An 8,175-nucleotide genomic window follows, 5' to 3' on the forward strand; every position below is an offset into this window, starting at 1 on the left:
TTTAAAGATTGCTTCAATAATTGATCTCTTTCCTTCATAAGTTTCCTACACTCTTCATTAAGCCAGGGCAATGTGTCCCTGCTTTTCTTTTGGCTCCGCTTTTTCTGAGGTAGGGCCCCATAACTTTCTTAATAGTTGATGTAAATTGGTCACAGTCACTCTCCAGGTCTCCTTTAGAGAGGACCCCATTCCATTCAATCTCTCCTAATGCTACCCCAAGGTTTTCCTGTTGACCAGCTGGGACTGATTCATATTTACATATTATTGTGGCTGAGGAATGAAAACGATATTGTGGCGAGCAGGACGAGGCTGTGGGCCGTGGGAGAGCGGCACGAGGCCGGTGGCGTGATTAATGATGAGCCACACCTGCGCGACGCACCAGTCTCGTTATCTCTCACGGAGGAGCGGAAGCATAAAGGAGGAGCGACGACAGTGAAGAGCGAGAGAGTATTTGTTTTATTTTTATCATTAAATAAGTTTCAATGTTCGCCGGTTCCCGCCTCCTCCTTCCCATGACATCTGAACTGCGTTACAGATATTTTTTTAGCTTCCTGGCAAAAAGAATAATATTGTGATCTGACAGCCCTGTCATTAGATTAAAGGTCTTAGTAATTATTTTTGGTCTATTTGTGAACAATACATTTATTTTAGTTTCAGGCCGATTAGTTATTCTTGTGGATAGTTCAATTAACTGTGTAAGATTAAAATAGTCTGTAATATTTTTAAGCTTTTTTCTTCCACCCTTATCGCTCCAATTGACATTAAAGCCCCACATCAATATAACCTCTTTGGTAAAATCCAAACTGTGAAGGAGGTTTTTTAACTGATCATAGAACTCAAACTTTTCTGAGGGTTTTCGATATAGACAGATTAAAGGTGCAATGTGTGATATTTCTGAGGATCTATTGACAGAAATGCAATATAAGATCCATAACTATGTTTTCAGTGGTGTATAAAGACCTCACTTAATGAACCGTTATGTTTTTATTACCTTAGAATGAGTCATTTATATCTACATAACCGCGGCCACCCCCTTCTATGAAGGTCGACATACTGTGACATCATGTTTCTACCGTAGCCGACAGCGAACAGAGCGCTACAGAGCGTGTTTCATCACTAACTTGAATGAGAAGCAGCAGAAAAAGATGCAGCAGAATACTCAGGTTGTCCCTGATGCGGCAAACGTGGAGAAAAACATGCTGTCTGTAAGACGCCTCGGACATCGTAACGTTAGCTATTTCCCCTTACCTAAGTTAGCTGCTTTGATGCTCTTATCTTATACTAACTAGCATGGAAACAAGCTATGGTAAAGTCAGTGAATAAAAGACTAACACAATGATAAACAAGTAAAAATATCAATCGCAATACCATTGGGTTTTACTGAATAATTAAGTAAATATAATTTAATATAAAATATAATATAGAGAAACCTCATTGCTTGACTTGCTACTCTCTGCTGACTCAGATGACGACGTCTTCCGATCCTACATCGGCCACCGTAGCTTCTCATTCGAGTTTGCAATTTGAAGGAAAGGCCACGAGTTATTGACCGGTTGCAATTCGCAAATCTCACCACTAGATGCCGCTAAAAATCACACACTGCACCTTTAAATGCAGAAAGTTTTGACCAAAAGATGAGGTAATTTGATCGGATGTCATGCATTTACAGCATTTTACCTGGTAGAAATGCATGCTCAGTTTAAATCTTATTTTAAGGTGAGGTAGTATTAAAGGAACGGCAAAATTAAGCATTTTGTTCCCGTACCCCCTTCTGTCACCTCACGTACCCCAGTTTGAGAACCACTGCCTTTTACATATCTTTGTAAAGCGACCTTGGGTGTTGGAAAGGCGCTATATAAATTATTATTATTAACCACCCAAACACAATTTAACACAAACTGCATGATACCAGTACAGCCAAAGAGTATCCGATTGTTAAGTCTGACGTCACGCGTGACGTTTAGCCTTTTCCGGGTCCAAGCGCTCCTCTCGTCCAGAAATAACAATGGTGGAACCTGTAAATTTATTTACGATCACGTCCTTCTTAGTGAGGCACCCTTGGCGGTCAAAAAGGGTTTAAATTCCTTTAACACCAACAGAGTGGTTAGTGTAGCTCATCACTCAGGTGGCATAATTAAGGGTAGAGTCCAGGCATCAATGAAAAAGAAGATTTACGAGGTTGAAGTGAGTTAGCTTGGGACACGGGACACAGCGGCATTGTAAAAACACTCAATAATAACCAAAACACTAGCGAAAGCGGTAGGTAGGTAGAGAGGACCTGGACTTTGGACCCGGAAAGAGTATTATCGGAGAGTGGTTACGTCACGACTTAACAACCGGATAGGCCCTGTCCCAAATGGAACCCTAAGCACTCGCGGTCTTCCTCTGAGTCCGCACTTTCGTGACGTAATGCCGCTTTGACTGTCGGGAAGAAGTCTGCTGCGGAGCCCGCACTTACAGTCTATGAGCCCGCATCAGTGCGGGCTCGGCAAAAGTGCGCATCAAGGGCGCAAATCGACCACATGGGGGCGCTCTCGAGCACCCTTCTGAGATCTAAAAATAACAAATGGGATTTGTTTGCCATTTGGGATTTGTTTGCCATTTGGGACAGGGCCACAGAAGTACTTCTATACTCTTTGACCTAGCTACTTCCTATGACAAGACCCCTGTTCCAAGATGGCGGCGGTTTTGACGAATGCTTAGAACCCCAAGGGGACATCTAGTGTGTACAAAAACGAAACCGAAACCAGATCGAAATTTGTTTGTCTCAAGCCATTCATAACTGCAGTCGCCGAATGGGTTTGGTTTAAGTTATTTTATTATTATTATTATTATTATTCGTTTCACAGCATTCACAAAACAAAATTTTCTGGAAAGAGAATACATAGAATGGCTTAGGAAAGAGAATAGCTTGTTCATGCGACGCGATAACTGACATAAAATGACGCAATGCAGGAAAGCATACGTACAAACACAAAGAACAGAACTTGTTGTTTCTATCAAAAATGCTAAATCAACCTATTTTTTTAGCTATTTTGTACTGGATGAATATTTACCCACAGCACAGCAAACAAGACGGATCTCAGCCGACTTCTTCTTTCTTTGTGTTTTTGGCGGTTGGCAAACCAGCTTGAGGTGCATTTCCGCCTCCTACTGGGATGGAGTTTGAAGCCTCGATGAACGAAAGGAATAATTAAAAGAAAGAAAAAGAAAGAAAGAAAGAAAGAAAGAAAGAAAGAAAGAAAGAAAGAAAGAAATCATATCCTTCTAATTAAACCTGTAGGCCTATCTCTTAAATACTTTAGAATAATATCATACACCCTTAAATGTTTCTGCATTCAAAAATATAAAATATATTGTGTCATAGACTAAATAATTTAGGGGATTTTACATAAATTCCATTAAACAAATCAAGCCTTAATAACTAAGCTACTCAAAAATATCATGTGTAATATTGTTATAATGTTATAATTTTAAATAAGTAAATAGCACATAACATTTTTACAGTGTTGTGGGGTCCCGTTATCTGCTGAATAAGTCATAGAGTAATATTATTGAAATATTAAGTCACTCTGAAATGAGCGTAGTAGGTTTTTCCTTTTCTATTACATAGTTTAATCGGGTGAACATCACTCTCTCTGTCATTTTGCATAAATTAGATGTTAAAGCAATTGGTCTATAATTTGATGCTGTTGAGTGATCCTTTCCAGGCTTTGCAATTGGAATTATCACTCCATGTTTCCAAGAGGTATAGGGAGTTTTCCCAACTCCCATATCTTATTAAAAAAAACTCTAAAATGTGTTCCCTCTGTACTCTCATACTTTCAGATTTGTTATTGTTACTATGAAAGCTTCTACTCTTCTGCCTTTTCTTCATTTGTCATAATATATCTACCCTCTTTTATTAAAACTGGGATACTTTTATACATTTATTAATATCTGGTTACTGTGATTGACAACAAACTAAGCAAAAGTATCGATGTTTGCAATAAGTTTCAACAAATACAGTTTTTTTGTTAGATTCAATGCTGCTCTAAGATGATGACTTTATTTTATAAGTTTTTTTTATTGAATCAGTTTTTTTCCTTTTGTATTGTAACTTGGTTTGGCCATTTAACTTTGACAAATAGAAATAGGCTAAATAGTCTTGTTAAGTTTGCAGGAAAAGTCAAATCCAGCCTATTGATATTTATCATAGACAGGTTTTGAATAAGGCACATTCAATTTTACAAAATTTTTATCATCCCCTATTTAAAGAATTTCAATTGTTGCCTTCTGGGCATCGTTTTAGGGTGCCGGGTGGTAGAACAAAACAATTCAAGTTTTTGTGTGTGTGTCGCTGGCTGTTGGTATTGAACTCTTCATAGGAGGTGTTTTTGTGTTATATATATATATATATATATATATATGAAGTATGACGTGTCCGATGTGTATTATGTATTGTGTTTTTTTTATGTATTGTCTGTCTGTTACCTTTTGCTGCAAAACTATAGTTTCCACCATGGGGGACTGTTACGACCCCTTGGCTCAAGGAGTAGCAACATGAATGGGGAGGCCAAACACGTAATCAAATTTGAAACAAGTATTTAATCAAGAAAACAGACATAACTACATCAAACAAAAAGTAAAATATAAAGATGGAAACCACAACAACATCAAGCTTTGGACTGGAGAGGGTGAGAAAGCCGCCAGCATCACAACCGAACAGCGAGAACTGCAGTGACCAAAACCCCAAGCTTTTGACTCCAGAGGGTGAGAAAGCCAGCATCTTATAAGCAGCATGGTTAATCACCGTCAATTCTCATTTCAAAAGAGTGTTCATCCTCTCCTTGTTTCGAGTATATTTCAGCCTCCTTCAATCTATCACTTTCGCTCCTGAAATGCTTTTCTTAATCAGTAGAAACATTTGTTGGTATTCCAATGATAACTCCCCTCAGCACTTCTTTTCTCCCATACCTTGACTTGTAACCTTTTGCCCTAATATAGATTTAATCCCTAGAGCAGCCTTTTGTTGTTTGATGTCTTTGCAAAACATAATCTTCCCATCTCTCAACATCTTAGCATTCTCAATATTTCCAACCATTTCCTTCAGCAATTTAGTCAATTTCAAAGGATTCAAATGACTTGCTTCCTCTGACATAAACTTACTCCTCTCTTCTTCTCAACTGATGACATTTTCGGTTCCTGATGTTTGGCTCCAATCTTTCTCTCTTCTTCACTTTTCTACTACAGTCCACTTACTACTTTTGTTTCTTTCATTTTCATCCGCCATCTATCTTTTCCCCCATATCCAGAGATCACTTCCGGACTCTACTCCACTTCCGTCCATCTTGGCCGCCAATCCCCATTGATGTTGCTCCACCGCCTGATGCGAGTTCCACCTCAGTCTACCTGTAGGTGTCTAATAAATAATAGAGTGGTGCAGGCAGGATGACGTATTTTTGTAGGCCAAACCCCGGAAACGAGCATTTTAGCACTTCCTGTATATATTCGTCCTGAAGTCAATGGGTTTTTTGAATGGGTTTTTGGTTAAATGTTTGAAATAAGGTCTGCGGTGAACACAAGCTATCAGGCTATATATTATAATTCAGAAGCCAATGGAAAAATCCTATTGGGTTTTTGTCGAGGGAATCAACTGGGTGATGCTAAACAAGTCATACTTTCAATCATTTAAACTTAGTTTGCCCCCATTACAATGATCATTTGAGAGGTGAATCTAGTCCATATTTTAGGTTTTTAAAAATATTATTATGATAACTGTACAAACACAATTGGTCACAATGACGTTATTTGACTCAGCTTTGTTTAGGGCTCTGAAACTGAAAACTTGATTTACCAAGCCATTTTCTGTGGCAAGTGTTGCATTAGAGAGCATTTAGTTATGAGCAGGACAAAACTTAATCCGTGGCCTTTTTCCACATTTTTTGTATTTATTTTAAATCAAAATCTGCAGAATGAATATAAATATTGTAATACTGTGTGTTAAACTGAACTAAGTATACTTATTCAGCCACTTTTTGGATACATTACAGCCCAACCAGTGAATTTTGACATGCATCTAGATGACTTCCCCGATGAAATAATGTAATCATATTTATCTGATGAAAAAGTCTGTGAGACAAATTTTAGTTTTATTAAAAGTGAAAGACACGTGTCTCATGCATATATGTCAAGGCTGAAGGCTTCATAAATAAGCCAAAAGAATATAAACAAACATGCATATGTGGCTCAGACTAGCATACTTGGATTAATGGTTATAGAGAGCCACCTCATTGTTGATCACATCATCACTGCATCACTCATAAGAGGTGATTATGATTATGAAGAGAATGATGGCATGCCTACACAGATGGGTGGCTCATCCTCTCAACAGTTAAATCACTCTCTGTTGCTTATATTATATACTTAAGGATCACTTGTTTTACCCTGAAATTAAAATAAACTGACCTGCTCCAATTTGACCCCTAGTGGAAAAAAAGTATACTTTATTGTATTTAAAATATATTCCTTTTTTCAAAAGTACATTGCAAATATACTAAAAAAACATGTAGCCTACTATGTTTAAATATATTAAACCAATTCTTTTACCAATTCTCACAATTCAACTTTCAACACACTTTAAAATAATTGTACTTTAGTATATTTTCAGAAAAATATACTTAAAGTGAAAATTCTGTTTATTTTTAAAAGTGTATTTATTTGCACTTTAATAAAAATATATATTTTAGATATATTTATAACTATGTGCTGAAAATTATCATTGTAATAATGCATTGAAAGTATACTTTCAAAATACATTATTAAATAAGTTGTAGTATATTTTAAGTTCAATTTTAAAGTAATTTTTAAGTTTACTTCTTGATGCTTGGAATTCACGTAATTACTTGGACATAAATTGCTTTCAGAAAGTATTAAAGCATATGATAAACATTTTTAAATAAAGTGCAATGTATAGCTAAGTAATATTTGTTTATAATGTGCATTTGTCATTGAAGACAAAGTGTACAATTTGTCCCAAAGGTATCATTGAGCATATACTTTTTACTCAAATATAATATATAATCACTTATGGTTTATAATGTATATTTATAATGCACTTGTAACACAAATAAAGTGCAAGATATTATCACTAATCAATAATGTACTTAAAGTATACTTGAAGCTGTTCCAATTTAGCACACAAAACTTAAAGTTGTGCTTTACTACAATTTAATTACAACTAAAATATATTTAGTACAAAATTAGTTGTTCCAAAATAGCACACTTCAAGTCAACTAATCATTAACACACTTGAAGTATACTGAATTAGTCTGGCTGCAAGTATACTTAGCATATTTTTTTCACCAGGGACAAAAGCACTTTATTGTGCATAATCTATAGTAATGCAGTGCAGTGTGTAGAAGTTAATGCTAAACATACCATAAAGATGACACTATAGGCCGTAAAGAAGTACAGTAAGAAAAAAACATGAATGCCTTATTTGTCTGCCACAAAGTTTATGTGTACTTCAATGTAAACAAGTGGACATACACTTTAAAGAAAAGTCTGTAAAAAAAAGGGGGACAATGTACTGTATAAATATGATAGAATCTTCCATATTGTTTTTTTCGTGATTTGAAGTATACGCTGTGCATTAGGTTGTGTTTTAAGGATAAATGGAAAATTCTTTAAAATTACCGAAATGTCCTGGCAGAAAATTACCAGTACATTTTCCGTTTTTACTTTTTACATGAATATCAATAGTGTATGTTTTTGTCTATAAATAGCATAAATTAATATACTACACTCTGCATCTACCTTAGATTTCGTTTGTAATTTTTTTTTGCAATTGGCTAAGAGCATTGTAGGTTGGTGCAAATATATCTAATGACATCTATTCAAGAATAGACAACGTTAGATTCAATAGTGTCAGGTGAGTTAAACATTATATACCTCAGCTGAAATGTGGAGATGCCGATGATTCAATGGGTTGAACAGGTCAGACAGGTAAAGGATAACTTTACACGTGGAGAGAGGAAAATAATCTCATAACCTGGTCAAAAACTGATAATATTCTTTTTATTGAAGAGGTTTGCTTTGAAGAGAATGCTGATCTTTCCATAAGAAAACAGGAATTAGGCTGTTCAAAGACACTCACCTCATAGAAGAAGCTTTCTGGAGATGATGTTCCACTTG

The 8,175-nt window shown here is 36.0% G+C and overlaps 1 protein-coding gene across 2 annotated transcripts in view; it reads right to left on the reverse strand.

Annotated features, from left to right (window-relative positions):
- The window catches only part of LOC309506700 (uncharacterized protein), a 43,714-nt gene extending 40,604 nt beyond the window's left edge, over nucleotides 1–3,110 (reverse strand). The window contains exon 1 of one of the 2 annotated variants that reach the window (XM_082180624.1): nucleotides 3,057–3,110. The gene's annotated coding sequence lies outside the window, so the exon portion shown is untranslated. The remainder of the gene's footprint in view (nucleotides 1–3,056) is intronic. The other variant, XM_082180623.1, reaches the window with a different exon arrangement.
- Between the last annotated feature and the right edge of the window lie 5,065 nt (nucleotides 3,111–8,175).

This window comes from Leuciscus leuciscus, assembly GCF_965113295.1.
Source record: "Leuciscus leuciscus genome assembly, chromosome: 1".
Lineage (NCBI taxonomy): Eukaryota > Metazoa > Chordata > Actinopteri > Cypriniformes > Leuciscidae > Leuciscus > Leuciscus leuciscus.